The following is a 17,046-nucleotide window of genomic DNA, read 5'->3' as shown; positions in this document are numbered from 1 at the left end:
CCCAGGAGCACTGCCAGAAGCAACCCCTGAGAAATATGCCAAGTGAAGTCTCCAAGCATCACTAGGTGTACCCCAAACAAATCCAAAATTAAAAGGATTAAATTGCAAGCCAAGGAAGTGGCTCAGGAATAGAGCACCTGCCTTGCATGGGTCAGGCCACAGGTTCAATCCTGGGCACTGCAAAAAGAAAACAGAAGAGATACACAGAAGGATCATTCAACTCTACAATCAGGTGGCAGTAGGGATATAGAATTGGTTTAATACCTATGAATCAATGTGAAACACCACACTAATAAAAACAAAGGATAAAAATTGCATGATCATTACAATAGATTCTAAGAAAGTTAGAAAATAATTAACTAGAAAAAACATTAATTGAAATTGTACATCCACTGATTACAAAAGGAAAGAATTACTGAGGATATAACGGGTATAGAGAGAATGCACCACGACACAATAATGACCACATATGGCAGTCCAATGTTAGCACCTTATCCTACAGTGAAACATTAAAGCACTTCCTATAGGAGCCGAGCAGGTAGGAAGTTTGCCTTGCATGCGGATGACCTACATTTGAACCTCAGCACTTCCTAAAGTCCCCTGAGAACCTGAGCCAGGAGTAAGCCCTGAGCACATCAGGGTGTGGTCCAAAAACGAAACAAAAATGCACATCCTATAAGATCAGGAACAAGACAAGGGTTCAAGGATGTTCTAGTCTTGCCATTTTTATTCCACAAAAAAAATTGAAAGCCCTAAACAGAACAATTAAGCAATAAAGGCATGCAAACTGGAAAGGAAGACATCAAACCATCACTATGTGTAGCTGGCATATTGTGCATTTAGAAAACCCTTTAAATTCTCCTCCAAATACTGTCAGAATAAATATGTATGTAGCACTGTAGCACTGTCCTCCATCGATTTGCTCGAGCAGGCCCAGTAACGTCACCATTTTGAGACTTGTTACTGTGTTTGGCATATTGAATATGTCACGGGTAGCTTGCCAGGCTTTGCCGTGCGGGCGAGATACTCTCGGCAGTTTGCCAGGCTCTCCGAGAGGGGCGGAGGAATCGAATCCAGCTCGGCCGGGCTGGCTGCACGCAAGGCAAATGCTGTGCCGCTGTGCTATCGCTCCAGCCCATATAAAATAGAATTTAAAATTTTATACCAAAAAATTAGTTGTTTCTATGCACATAATGAACTATCAAAAGAGAAATCAATTCTATTTGAGAAATCCTATTTTGACTTATGAGAAACAAAACAATCCTATTTATAACTTCATTACCCCCACAAAAAATTAAAGGAGTAAATTTGACTAGGAAGGTGAAAGATTGTAAACTGCAAACCACAACACATTAATGAAAGAAACAGCAGAAAACAGAAATAAGTGGAAAGATATTCCATGCTCAGAGTAGAATATTGCCAAAATGTTCATATTAGTCAAAGCAACCAACAAATTCAACACAACCCCCATGAAAATTCCAATAATACATGTCACAGAAATAGGACAAACAGTACTGAAATGTATATGGAGTTACAAAGACCCCAAATGGCCAAAGCAACGCTGAGAAAGAACAAAGCTGAAGGTATCATGATACTCTCTGATTTCAAACTGTAGTTCAAAGTTACAATAATTCCCAAAGACGATGGTGTTGGCATAAAAAGGACACATAGCTTAGTCAACCTGATCAAAATCTAAAAAAAAAACCCCCACACACACTGTCAATAAATTTAAGATAAAATGGTCATGAATATACAAACGGGGGGAGGGTACACAGTCACTTAAATGACGCTGGGGAAACTGGACAGCCACGTGAAAAGAATTAAACTAGATCACTATCATTGACCATACACAAAAGTGGACTGAAGATAGATTAAAACCTTGAACCTATGACCTGAAACCACAAAACTCCTAGAAGAACAAGGCAGTTGGGGCCAGAGTGATAGCCCAGCAGGTAAGGCACTTGTCTTGCACATGGCTGATCTGGGTTCGATACCCAGCATCCCATATACCTCCCAACCCCTGCCCCACCAGGAGTGAACCCTGAATGCAAGGCTAGGAATATGTCCTGTGCACCACCAGTTGTAACCACAAACAAAACAAAACAGGGTACAGAGCAAAAGTACAGTGTGTAGGTAGGCATTTGCCTTGCACATGGCCAATCCTGATTTGATGTCCAGCATCCTATATGGTTTCCAGAGCACCACCAGGAATAATTCATAAGTTCAGAGCCAGGAGTTACCACTGAGCACCACTGGGTATGACCCAACCCCGCATCCCCCACAAAGAAAAAGACAGTAACTTTTTAACATAGATCTTGGTGATAGTTTTTTTTTTAGTTTTACCACTAAAAGCAAAAAGAGCAGGGGCCAAAAGGTACTGTAATGGTGGAGTACATGCTTAGCATAGGCAAAGCAGTTGGATCACCCCCAAGCACCAAATCCTCAGGCCCACACATGGGTCAAGCATCACCAGGAGTGGCTCCAGGCCCCTCAGCACTGCTGGGTGTGGCCCCTTTTAAAGAAAACAGCAAGAACAAACAAGTGGGATGACATCAAGCAAAAATGTTTCTGCACAGCACACAATCAAGAAAATGAAATGGCAACCAACAGAATGGAAGAAAATATTTGCCAAGCCTCATATTTAAGAAGGGGTATAAGTAAAGGATGTGCATAGAGTTCTGTTTTTCCATTTTGTCTTTTTGCAGTACCAACCAGAGACAAGAAATCCAGTGTCTCACACACGCAAGGCAAGTGGGCTACCACTGAGTCTCTTCAAGAGCACACACAACTCAGTAACAATGACAAAACAGCAACCCAATGATTAAATGGACAGAAGATTTGAAAACATTTTCCCAACAGCTACCCCAAAAGGCACTAACATTGCTAGTCATCAGAGAAATGAAAATCAAAACCACAATGAGGGAGTAAAGCAATAGTATAGCGGGTTGGGCACTTGCGTCGCACACAGCCAACCTGAGTTTGATCCCTGATACCTCATAGGGTCCCCTAGGCCTGTCAGGAGCGATCCCTGAGTGCAGAGCCAGGAGTAAACCCTAAGCACCACTAAGTATGATCCAAATTCCAAGGAAGGGAGGGAGGGAAAGGAAGTTTTAAAAAATGTAACAACTCACACCTGTAAAAAATGACTGGGGGGGGGGGGGGGGGACACAAGAAATAAGTGAAGGTGTGAAGTCTGGAGAAAAGGATAGACCGTAGGTGGGAATGAAAACCGATGCAGTAACTGGAAAATATATGGTGATGGCTCAAAAAATTAGAACTACCATGTGATCCAGCAATTCTGCTTCTTGGTATTTAGCCAAAGAAAAAGAAAACAACTCAAAAAGGTATGTGCACACCCCTATTTATTGTCGCATCATTTACAACAGACCCCCACTATATGGGAACTACCTAGGTGTCCACTGATGGATAAGAAAATGTGTTACACACAATCTTAATGTTTTATTTTATGTATAACACGGAGCATGTAAGTAATTAAGACCCAAAACAGGGAGAAATGAACCAGAGAAATGGCTCCAAGCGTGCAGTGCATGCTTTTGCATACACAGGTGCAATCCCAGACAACTTCCAGTCCCCTGAGCACGGCCAGGAGTGACCCTCAAGCACAGCCGGGAGTAGTCCCTGCTGCTGAGCACCCCTCAGGTGTGGCCCACCCCACCCACCACCACTCCCCCAAAAAAACAAAAAGAATATAAAAACATGTAAGAGAAATATGCCGTTTGTGACAACATGGAGTAACAGTAAAGGATGTTATGCTAATTAAAGTAAGTCAAAGACAAGAGAAATTCCCTACAATGTCATTTACATGCAGAAAGCAAAATCATAAATAAAACACCAAACTCACAGACACAGAGAACAGATTGGTATTGGTCAGAAGCTAGGGTTGGAGGTATGAGGAAAAGGTGAAAATGTTCAAAAGGTACAAAACTTTCAGTTATAAAAAAAATTCTGAGTCTTGTGACTAAAATCTCCAGGCTTCCATGGAGTCTGGGATGAGCTACCTCCCCCCATCTCCTGTACTTCAAAAGATGCCCAGTTACACACTGCCCCCAAAATACCTCTCAGTTAAAAATATAACTCCAGTTTTATCACCTGTCAAAATTTTGAATCCTGGAGTGCACAGCCACAAATGCACATGCACAACATCCCAAACTCTCCAACACTGATGAACCAGGAGTAGCACACCAGATTGTATGGGATGTATTGTAGAATGTAACTAGATTGCATGGGACGTATTGTAGAATGTAACCAATCTCGATTAACAAAATACAAACATAGAAACCACAACCTGTAACAACAAATTAGTAATCTCTCATACAAGAAATAATGGCTCTATGGTGATATACAACAATCTTCACTAACTTTCTTCTAAGGAAATATTTTCTTTTTTCATCATTTCATTTCATTCTTAGCTTCTCAAGCAGGAAAAAAATGCCATCCCTTCCTCATTAACTGCTTTTTTAGCACCCTAAAAATTAAAATTCAAGCAGGTCAAAGTTAGATGTTTCTGTTATATGTTCCAACGTAAGCCATCTACATAAGCTTACGTAGATGGCTTAAGTTATATAAACATTAACTTATAATGGATGACCCAAACTTCAGGACTAAAACTATAAAATTCTTGGGGAAAAACATTATGGGGGTAAAGCCCTATGCCACTGGACTTAACAATGGTTTATTGGATATGACGCCAAGAGCACAGTCAACAAAGAAAACAAATTTGTCTTCAAAAAATTTTAAATCGTTCATGCATCAAAGTTGACGTTCTGAGGAAGTGGAGCTTGGAGTCACTTTCAGCAGTTATTCAGGCCTTACTTACTCCTTTCTGACTTTGTGCTCAGGGGTCATTCCTACCTGTGCAGTACCAGGGATTGAAATGGGGTTGGCAAGGCAAAAACCTTCAGGCCAAACTGATAGTACAGTGTGTAAGGTATTTGCCTTGCACGTGGCCAACCCAGGCACCCAATATGGTTCCCCAAACCCAGCTAGGAGTGATCTCTGAGCAAAGAGTCAAGAATAACCCCTGAATACAGCCAAGTGAGGCCCCAAAACAAAACAAAAAATGGCAAGAACTTTTCTTCTTGTATTCTCTCTCCAGCCCTGAATGTTCACTATTAAAAGAATGAAGAGAATCCCTTATCTTTTAAGAGACTAACACATATTTTCAGGATCAGTGATGTGGTTCAGGAGAAAGAGTACCCTAAATGTATAAGGTCCTAGGTTCGATCCTCAGTTACCCCCTCCAAAAAAGTCAAAAGATTCATAACTATAATATACAAAGAACTATATACTTCACCAACAAAACTCAATTTTAAAATAACAAAAGACTTGCATTAGAAGTTTCTTCAAAGCCATCAAATGGCCATACAAAGTTCTACAGCAAACATGAAAATATGCTCAACATCACAGGCTTTTGGGAAAAATAAATCCAACCCAAATAACAGAATACCTCACACCCAATAAGCTACTTTTTAATACAAACAAACAAAATAGAAAACAACAAATTTTGGCAAGGATGCGAAGAAATATGCAATGCTAAGAATGTAAGATGGTGCAACCATGATTGAAAAAATTTAACAGGTACTCAGGCCAAAGAGAAAGTACAGTGGTAGGGTGTTTGACTTGCACATGGCAGACTGGGTTTTGATCCCCAGCATCCCATATGGCCCCCCAAGAATCGCCAGGAGTAAGTCCTGAGTGAAGATGTAGGAGTAACCACTGAGGACCACCAGAAGCATGCCAAACACCCCTCCCACACAAAAAAATAAAACTAAATAAAAGTATAACAGGTACTCAAAAGGGTAAATATTGAGGGCCAAAGAGATAGCTCAATGGGCTGTGTGAATGTTTTGTACACAGGAAGTCAGAGTTTGATCCCTGGTATCACGTGGTTCCCCAGTACTGCCAAGTGGAAAGAAGAAGGAATGAAGAAAAGGAAGAAGAGGAAGGAAGAAGAGGAGGAATAGGAGGAAGAAGAGGTAAAAATAGGAATAGCAGAGATAACGAAGGCAGAAACTGAAAGACACACTGTGCCCCTATGTTCACAGCAGTATTATTCAAAATATTCAATAGGTGGACAGGACTCAGCAACCAGTAACAGAACAGATAAACAAAGTGTGGTGTGCAATAGTACAAATGTGCTCCCAAAACTCTGGGGAGCAACCCCTCCAACACACTCCACCTGGAGCATCAAGCTGGGAATAATTCCCAAGCACCTTCTGCTGTGGTCCAAAATAATTAAAACAGAAAATAGATCAACAATATGTGATATTATACACACAAAGGGAATAAAGCTGTGTAGATATTATAACACAGGTGAACCTTGAAGACATTGAGTCAAATAAGTCAAAGAAAAGGAAAAAATACTATGTTCCTTTGGGGGGGGGGCAAGGGAGGGGTGCCATACTTGGTGGTATTGAAGGGCAATTCTTGGCTCTGTGCTCAGAGAACCCTAGCAGTGCTGGCAGGTGAGGGGGTTGGGACTATAACCCATGCTGTGGATCTATCGTAGGTAGATGGGTAAGGGAACCCTGGCAATGTAGCACTGTAACACTGTCCTCCCGTTGTTCATCGATTTACTCAAGCGGACACCAGTAACATCTCCATTGTAAGGCTTGTTGTTACTGTTTTTGACATATCAAATATGCCACAGGGAGCTTGCCAGGCTCTGCCATGCGGGCAGGATACTCTCAGATAGCTTGCCGGGCTCTCCAAAAGGGACGGAGGAATCGAACCCAGGTCAGTCACATGCAAGGCAAACGCCCTACCCACTATGCTATCACTCCAGCCCTGGCAATGTACTTTTGGGAAATAATGAAACTTAACAATTGAGATTCCCTATCTCTGAAGTAGCCCAAAAGGCAAGAAGACCTTTGACACATACAAATCCTGAGCTCTGAGAAAAGAAACCAAAGCACTTCTAGAGAAGATTGGACACCTCAGGAAAGGAGAAGTTACAGAAGAATCCGGAAGATTATAAGGAGACCACCAAAAGTACAAAACTGTCCTGTCACGATGGCCAGGCTGACTTGCATCTATGCAAAACTCCAGAAAAGTCCATTTGGAAGAAGAGATTAAAAAGCTCCTCCCAGGGGCTGGAGCAACAGCACAACAGGTAGGCGTTTGCCTTGCAATGCGCCCGACCCAGGTTCAATTCCCAGCATCCCATATGGTCCCCCTAGCAACACCAGAAGTGATTCCGGAGTGCAGAGCCAGGAATAACCCCTGTGCATCGCTGGGTGTGACCCAAAAAGCAAAAAAAAAATAAATAAATTCTAAAATAAATAAAATAAAATAAAAAAATAAAAAGCTCCTTCCAAAAGCCATTTGGGGCTTTCTCTCCAAGCCCTGTTCTCCCCTGAACAAGTGTATCTCACTTGTTCGTCTGTTTCTCTGCTTGCTTATTTTCACTCTGGAAAAACCCATGTTCTCTCTCCAACACGTACTTTTCCCTCTCTGTCCTCTCACATCTTTCTAAGTAAGTTTCAATAAAAATGTTCTTGCTTCACCATTTTATCTCCTGAAATTCTTTTGTGTGATGGAAAGGCAATGGATCCCAAATGTCTGAGCTGAGGTTAGGACCTACACCAAGCACTTCTCCTAGCACTGGCAGCCAAGGTGGGTCAAGCAGAAAGGTGGGAACACTCTCTCATGTGCCCCTTTACAGACCCACTGGCTACAGATCTGAACCGGGATCGAGGCTGATACACATGCCTTACCTTGAGTGCTACCCCTCTGGCCCTGTGTGCTCCTTCTTATAGGAGGTCCTGAGAACAGGTCAGATCACACAAACACAAAATAGATCAGGAAGTCACCAGGAATTGGCAGGAAAAGGAATAGGGAGTTGCTGTTTAATGATCACTATTTCTATTTAAAGGGGAAAAAAAAACTAGAAATAGTGATAGCTGAGAATAAAACCTGAGTGTAAGCTGTATCAAAAAACTGTACATGAAAAATAGTTAAATTAGGGCCTAGGGGTCAGAGAGTTTGAGCAGCAGGCTGAGTGCACACAGACAGCCCAGAGGGATTCCCTATCCTGGCACAGGGAGGCCCCAGAACGCTTGAGAACTACCCTTCCCAAGCAACCCACCACACCTGCAGCAGAGCTGGGAATAACTCTCCAGCACTTTTACGTGTGGTCCAAAACAACCAAAATAAAAAAAAGATCAGGATGAACATTTAGTCCCCATCACCACCCCAGGTGCCTGGGGGTGATCCCGGCAACCCCACCCTTAACATCCCCACTTCTACCCCCGCTTTGGGCTACTTGGTGCCACAACAAAATTCAGTGACTACAAATCACCCAACCAAATATATGAGCATCAGAACAAACTGTGTGATTCCCCGCCATGGCCAAGTCTGCAACCCCCATGATCAGAACAAACGGATGGGAAAGGAAAAGAAAAATAAGACTACCTTGCTGGCTGGAGTGACAGTACAGCAGGGCAGGGGTTTACCTTGCACACGCCCAACCAGGTTACAATCCCCAGCATCCCATATGATCCCGCAAGCACCACCAGGAGTAATTCCTGAGTGCAGAGCCAGGAGTAACCCTGAACATCACTAGGTATGGCCCAAAAACAAAAACAAAAATATAGATAATTAAACTAACCAAAATTATTCCCCTCAGGGGAGCTTAAATGGTAAATTTTTATGTGAATTTCCCTCAATAATAGAAGTATACAGAGATACGTAATAAGACCGTACTTAGTAGTCTCCAGTGCTAAAGTATCTAAATCGAAATGCAAAGTACTCTCTTAAATTTATACTTACTAATCAAAATGAGGACAAAATGTCATTGTTCTTTTTGATTCAGGCAGACTTTTAAAAAGAAATTATTTGAAAGGGTTGTTTTTTTTTTTCTTCTCAAGGGCTGAAAATCAGTCTTTATTGCAGAGAGAGGAGGCTGGGTCACACCCAACAGTGCTCAGGGCTTCCTCCTGTCTCTGCACTCCAGGATCACTCCTCGAAGAACACCAAGGGACCATATGGGGTGCCAGATTCTGAACCCAGTGGGCCACGTGCAGGGCAAGCTCTCTACGCACTGTATTGTCTCTCCATCCCTCCACGTTCTCCTGAGCACCTCTATCACTCTCTCCCGAATGAACTTGTTTCATTTAAAAAAAAAAAAAATAGAAGGTTAGTATATACTCTATAGTGCTTGACTAAAACCAGAGTTAGCAGCATCAACTTGTGGTTTTTAAGACGCACAGAAAAAGATAAGTAAATAGATGTTTGAAGTACTCATAGATCAGTATTAATAAATACTGTTAATACTATATATCAGTAGATCTGTCTACCGAGAGGATCTGAAAGCAACGGCACCCCACTAATAGTATACACAGCACTAAAAAATCTTGGTATCAAACCCTATTAAGGAAGCAGAGTTCTTTGGACAAGTAACTGGCTCTAGAAAATGCAAGATGAGCCTGAAACATCTTATGGTGTCAGAAAAACAGGAAGTGCTTCCCTAAAGAAAAGAATTTGGGGATACACTGAAAAGACAAAGAGCCAACCGGAAAGCCAGAGCTAGCAGAGCAACAAAGTAAATGCAGAATTAGAACAGAGTAGAAGCAAATATATATGACTCAATACCAGTAGGAAAAATTACTGAATGAATAAAGAGGGAGAAGGAACCATTCTTCCTTATGGAACTACTCAAAAGAATTACTGAAAAGAGAAATGAAAACACAGAGTACTCTGTGAACACAAGTTAAGATACTTGCCTATAGCCATAACCATTACTCTGGTTCAAATCCCAGCATCACAAATGGTCCAGGCAACCCCTGAGTTGCCCACTCCCACCCACTAACAACAACAACAACAACAAAAAAGGAAAACGATATGAGAAACATGGAAATCAGCATCAGTTGAAGATAGGGAAATACTTCAATGAGCTGGAATGCATACTTAGCATGCAGGAGCCCCAGGTTCAATTCATGAGCTCTGAGGACTGTGCTATGCCAGAATTAGTCCCCCTAGCCCAGTGTGGCAGGGTGTTCCCCCAAAAGAAACAAATATGTAGCACTGTAGCACTGTCTTCCACCAGAATTAGTCCCTCTAGCCCAGTGTGGCAGGGTGTTCCCCCAAAAGAAACAAATATGTAGCACTGTAGCACTGTCTTTCTATTGTTCATGGATTTGCTTGAGTGGGCACCAGTAACATCTCCATTGTGAGACTTGTTACTGTTTTTTTGGCATATCAAATACGCCACGTGGAGCTTGCCAGGCTCTGTCGTGCCGTAAGATACTCTTGGTAGCTTGCGGGGCTCTCTGAGAGGGACAGAGGAATAGAACCAGGGTCAGCCGTGTGCAAGGCAAACGCCCTACCCGCTGTGCTATTCCTCCAGCCCAACAAATATGTATACATACATATTTGTTAAATCACCAGGCAAGCACCACTATAGAAATTAACAGGCAAAATTTACCAGAGAAAGCAGGACAGAATGGGACAAAGTTTTAAAAGAGACTCATCTGCAGAGTCTGAAGAATCTCCCCAAGAAAATAGAGTCATTACAAAGAGAAAAACTGTAACTTTACGACTGGAAACTCTGACGGACAGAACATTACCCAAGTAAAAGTCACTACCTTCTCTTACAGGAATTATAGATAGCCTTTAGCCTGTGACAAATGGCACTAAATAGAATCTGCCATCACTTCTGTAATATTTGTGCCAAACCCAATATGATCTCAATCGAATCATGAGAAAATATCACAGGCCAGCTGAGAGAGGTAGTTCAAAAGGCTGAAGCACATGCTTTGCCTACTGGAGCCCTGGGTTGATCTCTGGCATAGCACAGTCCCCAGAGCAAGAACAGAGACATCCACAGGGAGGGGTCAGGAGTGGCATTGCAGGGTGTGGTCCAAAACAACAACAACAAAATCATACAAACCCAAACTGCAGCCATTCTACCAAACAAAAAACAACCTGGGCTCAGGAGAGACAGTACAGCAGGTAAGGAGCTCGCAGTGCAGTCAGCCCAAACTCAAGCCCAAGCACCCCAGATGGTCTCCCAAGAACACTTGTGAGTGATCAAGTGATCCCTGAGTGCAGGGCCAGCAATTAGCTCTGAGCACCAAATTTGTTACCAAACAAAGTAACATTCATCATCATCCCATTCATCACAATCACAAACATGCAGATCATAAAAGATGAAAGAAGGGGGAAGAAAAAAAAAAGACTTCCAGGGATCAGAAGAGATTAGGGTACACAACAACTAGGTCTGATCTGGTTAGACTCTTTTTGTTTGGGGGCCACACCCCACCCACCATGCTCAGGAATTACTCCTGGCTCTGTGCTCAAAATTATTGTGGCAGTGCTTGGAGAAACATATGGGGTTCTAGGAGCTGAACCCCGGCGGGCCACATGCAAGGCAAGTGCCCTCTACTATCTCTCCAGCCTCTGGACAAACTCTTAAACCAGAAAAAGGGCATCAGGGAGGAAAACTGGTGAGATGCAAATGCTCTACAGTTTTGCAGAAAGTAAGGTAAAGGTAAAGGCCCTCCCGTTGATCGTCGATTTGCTCGAGCGGGCCCAGTAACGTCTCCATTGGAGACTTTGTTGTTACTGTGTCTGGCATATCGAATACTCTCGGTAGCTTGCCGGGCTCTCCGAGAAGGGCGGAGGAATCGAACTCGGGTCGGCCATGTTGGCCGCTTGTAAGGCAAATGCCCTACCGCTGTGCTATTGCTCCAGCCCCTTGCAGAAAGTACTGGACCGAATTACAGTTTTGCAGAATGTACCGGACCACATGCTAATTTCCTGGTTCTGGTCATCATGCTCCGCTTGCCATTAAAATGAACAAAAGCTGGATGGTACATCTGGATTCTCTCGGCCCTTTTGCAACTTCACTGTAAGTTTAAAATTATTTCCAAGTTAAAAAAAAAAAGTATCCTGTACTTTCCTTCAACTGAATTACAACAAAGTTCAGATACTGAGGAAATACCAGGCTGAGGCGCTACTACAGGGGTTAAAGTGCTTACTATGCACAAGGTGAACCAGGGTTCACTCCCCAGCACAGAATATATTCTCCTGGGACCCCACCATGAGCGATCCCTGAGTCCAGAGCCAGAGGTAAAGCCTTAGTGCAGCCGGGTGAGGCCCCCCCCCAAAAAAAAAAAACAAAAAATATTTATACAAAATAAATCCAAAAATAAGAAGACCTAGTTAATGGATACTTATTAAGTATTTACTAAATTCCAGATCCCTACCAAGGGCCAGGGGTGTTGAGTTCAAAAAGTAAAAAACGCTGAACTATTTACCTGATTGATGAAACATCCTGACATACACAAACAATCAAGCAATAATCCTTGGGGGGGGGGGGGGGGGGGGGGGAGGGCACACCTGGCAATGCTCAGGACTTCTCCTGGCTCGCATTCAGGAATCAGTCCTGGTGGTGCTCAGGGAATCATATGGGGAATCAGGGATCGAACCCAAGTCAACCACGTTCAAGACAAGCACCCTGCCCACTATATTATCTCTCCAGCCCCAAATAATCCTACCTTAAATAATAGCAGCAACATCATGTATAATATTAAAGCACAAATGATAATCCTTTGGTTAACTAAAATTTTCAAACAGTACATTAAAAAGTGCACATTTATAGATAAAATGCTACACTGAATCAAAGTGGGGCATGTTATCTTTCATTCTTATTAAGTGCAATATAACATATTAGCTTCAGCTGTATCACTTAATGATTTGCAGTCTCATTTATTTTTGGGGGGGAGGGGACGGGCCACACCCAGTGGTTCTCAGGGGTTACTCCTGCCTCTGTCCTTGGGGTTCTGCTTCTGGTGATGCTCCGGGGACCAGATATGGGGTCACAGATCAAACCTGGGCTGCCTGTCTGCAAAACATATTGAGCTTGAGCTTGCTTCCCACCCATGATCTGGAGTCTTCTATGTTATAATTAGTAAAGCATTATTAAATATTTTCTATCAAAGATGTTACCCAACAAAAACTAGCTACTTATTTTAATCTCAGGAGGAAAGAGTGAGAGGTATTAACAAAATAACCACAAAAATCAAATTAAAATAAACAGTCCTTAAAGAAAAAGTGTGTGGGGGGGGGGGATAAACAAACAGGCAGGGGACCACCTGCCTAGGTGTCAAGGCCTTCCATGCCACCCACCTCAGTTCCATCTCAAGCACCTGACTGGATGCCCTGAGTACCTCCAGGCAAAACACATGTCATCACTTTTGCAAAGTGAGGACTGTATGACATGTTTACTTACTTCTGTACAAAATGTATCTTTGGAAGGGTAAGAAGCCCACTAACATTGTTGGGCTCCACTCAAAACTAAATGATGGTGGGTACAGGAAATAAGAGAGCTTTCCGTTCTATACCATATCACACACTTAAAATTTTCAATCACATGACTTTTATTTGGAACAGAAATATGATAAACCAGCATGTAAATGCTGATGATTCCCGTCTCTGGCTAGAGTTAACTTAAAAGACAGCAATTTTTCACCACTACTATTCCCATTGCCTGGCCCACAGCTGATGCTTGGAAGTTACTTGCTGACTGACGCACCACAAATTCCAGAGCTGCATATCCAACTGCCCATTGCACATTTCATTGGTCTTACTTAACAGGTCCAGTTCAACCTTATTTCCCACAGAAGAAACAGCGCCCCGCACCTCTTCCCCACCTCTAACACAAAACATCTTTACTGTCCTCCAGAAACTCAACCCCTATGTCATCCCAGCCCAATCCAACTGCACTCACAGCCTGAACACCGCAAGTTCAGTAAACATCCTTAACTTCCCAACAGTTATTCACTTATCTCTCAGTCAGCAGCTACCACTCCACTCAAATACACCTTGGTCCTCTCACAGGTTTCCCTGCTGATTTTCTTCTATTATGCAATCTTCCCCACAGGCAGAGAGAAATCAGACCCTAGCCATCTCTTTTGCAAAACTTGCAAACACAATTTTTTCCCCATGCTAAGAATCAAACTCACACAAACTCAGCAGCACAGGTGCTCAACGATGCAGTCACACTGCCAGCCCTATTCAACACACTTCAAGAATAAAAGCCAAATCCCTTTAGAGATCAGGACCTCACCAACCCTGGCCACTCCGGGGTCAGACAATGTATCTCTCAATTGTCTGACTCCACCTTTACCAAGCTCCTTCCAGTTCTCAGAAACCACTGCATGGCCATTGGCTGTTTCCTCCATCAGGCACACACTTCCCTCAGACTTCCAAAGGGTAAATTCTTCTCCCTCTTCAGATATCAAGTTCAAAGGTCACTTCAGGACCAAGTTATTCCTGACCACAGCATCTGAACTGATGCCCCAGTCAGCCCCACAACTCCAAAGCTTGTTTTCCTTCTTGGCATACTCACTCTGAATGCTGTTTTCTTTTTTTTTTTTATTGTGTCTCTTTCCCTTCCCCACCAGAACCAAAGGTCCAAGAGGGCAGAAATGTCATGTGTCTGGTGCACTCCCAATGCCTGCAATAATGCCTGACATGGGAACCGAGAGCTTAACACATACTTCACTTAGGGAAAATGCAAAACTGACTTTAAGCAAGGTCCACAACATTTAACAGACTGCTAACATATGACAGACTGGTGAAGATAAAAGACATGGATGAACCAGCTTCAGCTTATCACCCCCCAGAGAGGCGGAGGAATGAAGCAAAAGTGCGTCTGATGCTCATGAACATTCAAATACACAGAAAAAGCATTTTTCCACACACTCTGGGTAGCTCACTGAAGAAACTCTGCCCAACTTGCGGGACCATTACCAAGCGGGGGTAGTAACTCTCAACGCCAGACATGTCATTTCACCTGTGACTCTTTTGAAGGTCTTTCCAAACACTGCAAAAGGAAGGGAAAGCATTTTGCTCCTGGAAAGTAATGCCAAATTCCAAAGGGCGAGACAGTCATTTGAATGTCTGTAACTGTTAGGGAGTGGGGAGCAATCAGAACAAAAATGAGTATCGCCCGTTTGAAGGCTGGCTTGGGGCAGGTCCGGCGCAAAGCTTTCGGTACGGAGAGGTCAATGCTGTGGCGGGAATGCGATCAGTTTATAATCTCATTACCTTCAATTTTATGCTGGGGTGGGGGGGGAGGGGGTGGGGAGAGGGTCCTCCCCTTCCAACTGGTAATAGGGAGGGAGAGAGGATTTAACCACAGAACCGAGTCTGCAAGTCACCGATGTCTTATTTACATGCCCCTATTTGTGGGGTGGCAGGGAGCAGGTCCAGACTCCCTGGTGTGTAAGTCAATGCTCTAAGGAGTGTAGGGATCCCATTTCACCAGCCCCGAAGTGTCTAGAAAGGGGCTAGCATGCTCACAAGGCTACTCCCCACCCCAGAGCTACCGATCTTCGCTGCCTGCTGAAACAAAAGTGAAAATACTTGCTGCAAGGATGCAAGATCTGTATGCGCCCCCCCCCGCCCCACGCACACGCACACACACACACACACACACACACGCACACACACACACACAAAAGCCCCCAACCACAGAGAGTTGAGGGTCCCCGGGTGTCCGTAAACGAGCAGAGAAGTGAGTCCTCCGCCTGGCTCACCTTCCCTCGGCTGGAGGAAAACGGGGGCCGAGGGAGGGGCGGCCCAGGCCGGGCTGGGGAAGGGAGGCCCGGGATCCAGCACCGAGAGGTGGCAGGACTCGGGGGTCGGCCCGGCGGGGAAGCGGGTGCCCGTCGAAGGCACCCTCAGCCCCCGCCGCCCCTTCCCATCCCTCGCCCCTTCCCCCGCGCGGCGGCCCCTAACTCCCCGCCCGACCCCCGGGAGCCGGGGAGGGAAGTTGCCCCGGCGCCTGCAGCCCCGAGCCCCCCCGCCCCCACCTCCCCGGCGGGGTTACCTGCGGCAGAAGCGGGACAAGGGGCGGGAGGGGGGGACAAAGGGACGGGGACAGGCAGCCCCCCAGGCGCGAAGGCCGGAGCCCCCCGGCGAGACGGGTGGGCGGCGGCGACGGCGGCGGCTGTCAGCTCGCGTTCCCCGGCTCACCGCGCTGCCATTACTGAGCGCCGAGGCCGCCTCCCCGGCCGGCCGCCGCCACCGGCCCCGGGCCCGCGGGGGGTGGGGAGCGAGCCCGGGGAGCCCGCGCGCGCCGGCGCTCACCTGCCACGGCGCGGAGATGCGGCCCGGCTCCCGGCGGCCGCGGAGCCCGGACGCGGCGGGGACGCGGGGGCAGCGCGGGCTGGGGAGAGGGACGGACTGGCGGCGGGCACCGTCGACCCGGCGTCCTCCTCCGTGCCCGGCTTTCCCTGACACACACCCTCCGCGCTCCCGCTTCCGCTGCTGCCCGGCGCCCCCGTCCGCCCGCGGTGGTACGGTCCGCCGTACGGCAAGCGCGGGGAGCCCGACTTGCTGCGCTCGCGAAAGGCCGCGGAAATCCACTTCCGAAGCGCCTCGGAGCCCCGGCGCGCTCGGGGCGGGGCGGGGCGGAGGGGGGCGAAGGGGCCGGAGGCGGGTGTCCAGAGGCGGTCGCGAGGCGCTGAGCTCCCCGGTCGCAGTGCCAGTGGACACGCTGGGGCGGGGTGGACTCGTCAGAACAATGTGCGAAGCGGCGTTTTCAGCGGAAGCGCTTTTTTCCTCCCACCCCAGCCCTGGTGTTGTTTCGGACCTGGATGCACAGACCGAGACGGCGATCTCCTTGCCCCCCACGGGCTATTATTTCAGTCGTCGTGGAGGTTGGATTAGCAGAACTCCTTTCCCTCTGTCATCCCACACCCCCAGCCCACTCCCCTGGCGAGCCGGTTGGTTGGTTGATTTCGTCTGAAGACAAATTCTGAGATATTATGTGCATGTTCGATAAAGGAACTCTCTGTCTACACTGACTCCCCAGCTCCTTGCCACCATCAGTCTAAACGGTTTTCCTCTCTTAGGGTTTGAAACGACAAGCTTGACCCAAACAGATGTCCCCCTCGCCTCTTCGTAAACAAGGGACGACAATGGAACAAAAGCCGGGCTTTACTCCGTTTTTTGCCAGTCATAGCCACAAGCTCTCAGCTCAGGCTTGCTCCTCGGTGGTGCGTTTTGAGGAAGCCT

General features: G+C 45.7%; 1 protein-coding gene across 4 annotated transcripts in view; it reads right to left on the bottom strand.

Moving 5' to 3' along the window:
* CUL2 (cullin 2) overlaps positions 1 to 16,319 on the bottom strand; it is a 99,088-nt gene extending 82,769 nt beyond the window's left edge. For 2 of the 4 annotated variants that reach the window (XM_056134735.1, XM_056134732.1), the window contains exon 1: positions 16,117 to 16,319. The gene's annotated coding sequence lies outside the window, so the exon portion shown is untranslated. Of the gene's footprint in view, positions 1 to 15,856; positions 16,063 to 16,116 lie in introns of those variants that run through there. The other 2 variants (XM_056134742.1, XM_056134741.1) reach the window with 1 other exon arrangement.
* Between the last annotated feature and the right edge of the window lie 727 nt (positions 16,320 to 17,046).

Source organism: Sorex fumeus, unplaced genomic scaffold (assembly GCF_029834395.1).
Source record: "Sorex fumeus unplaced genomic scaffold, SorFum_2.1 ptg000007l, whole genome shotgun sequence".
NCBI classification, from domain to species: domain Eukaryota; kingdom Metazoa; phylum Chordata; class Mammalia; order Eulipotyphla; family Soricidae; genus Sorex; species Sorex fumeus.
This window is presented reverse-complemented; position numbering and strand designations above follow the sequence as displayed.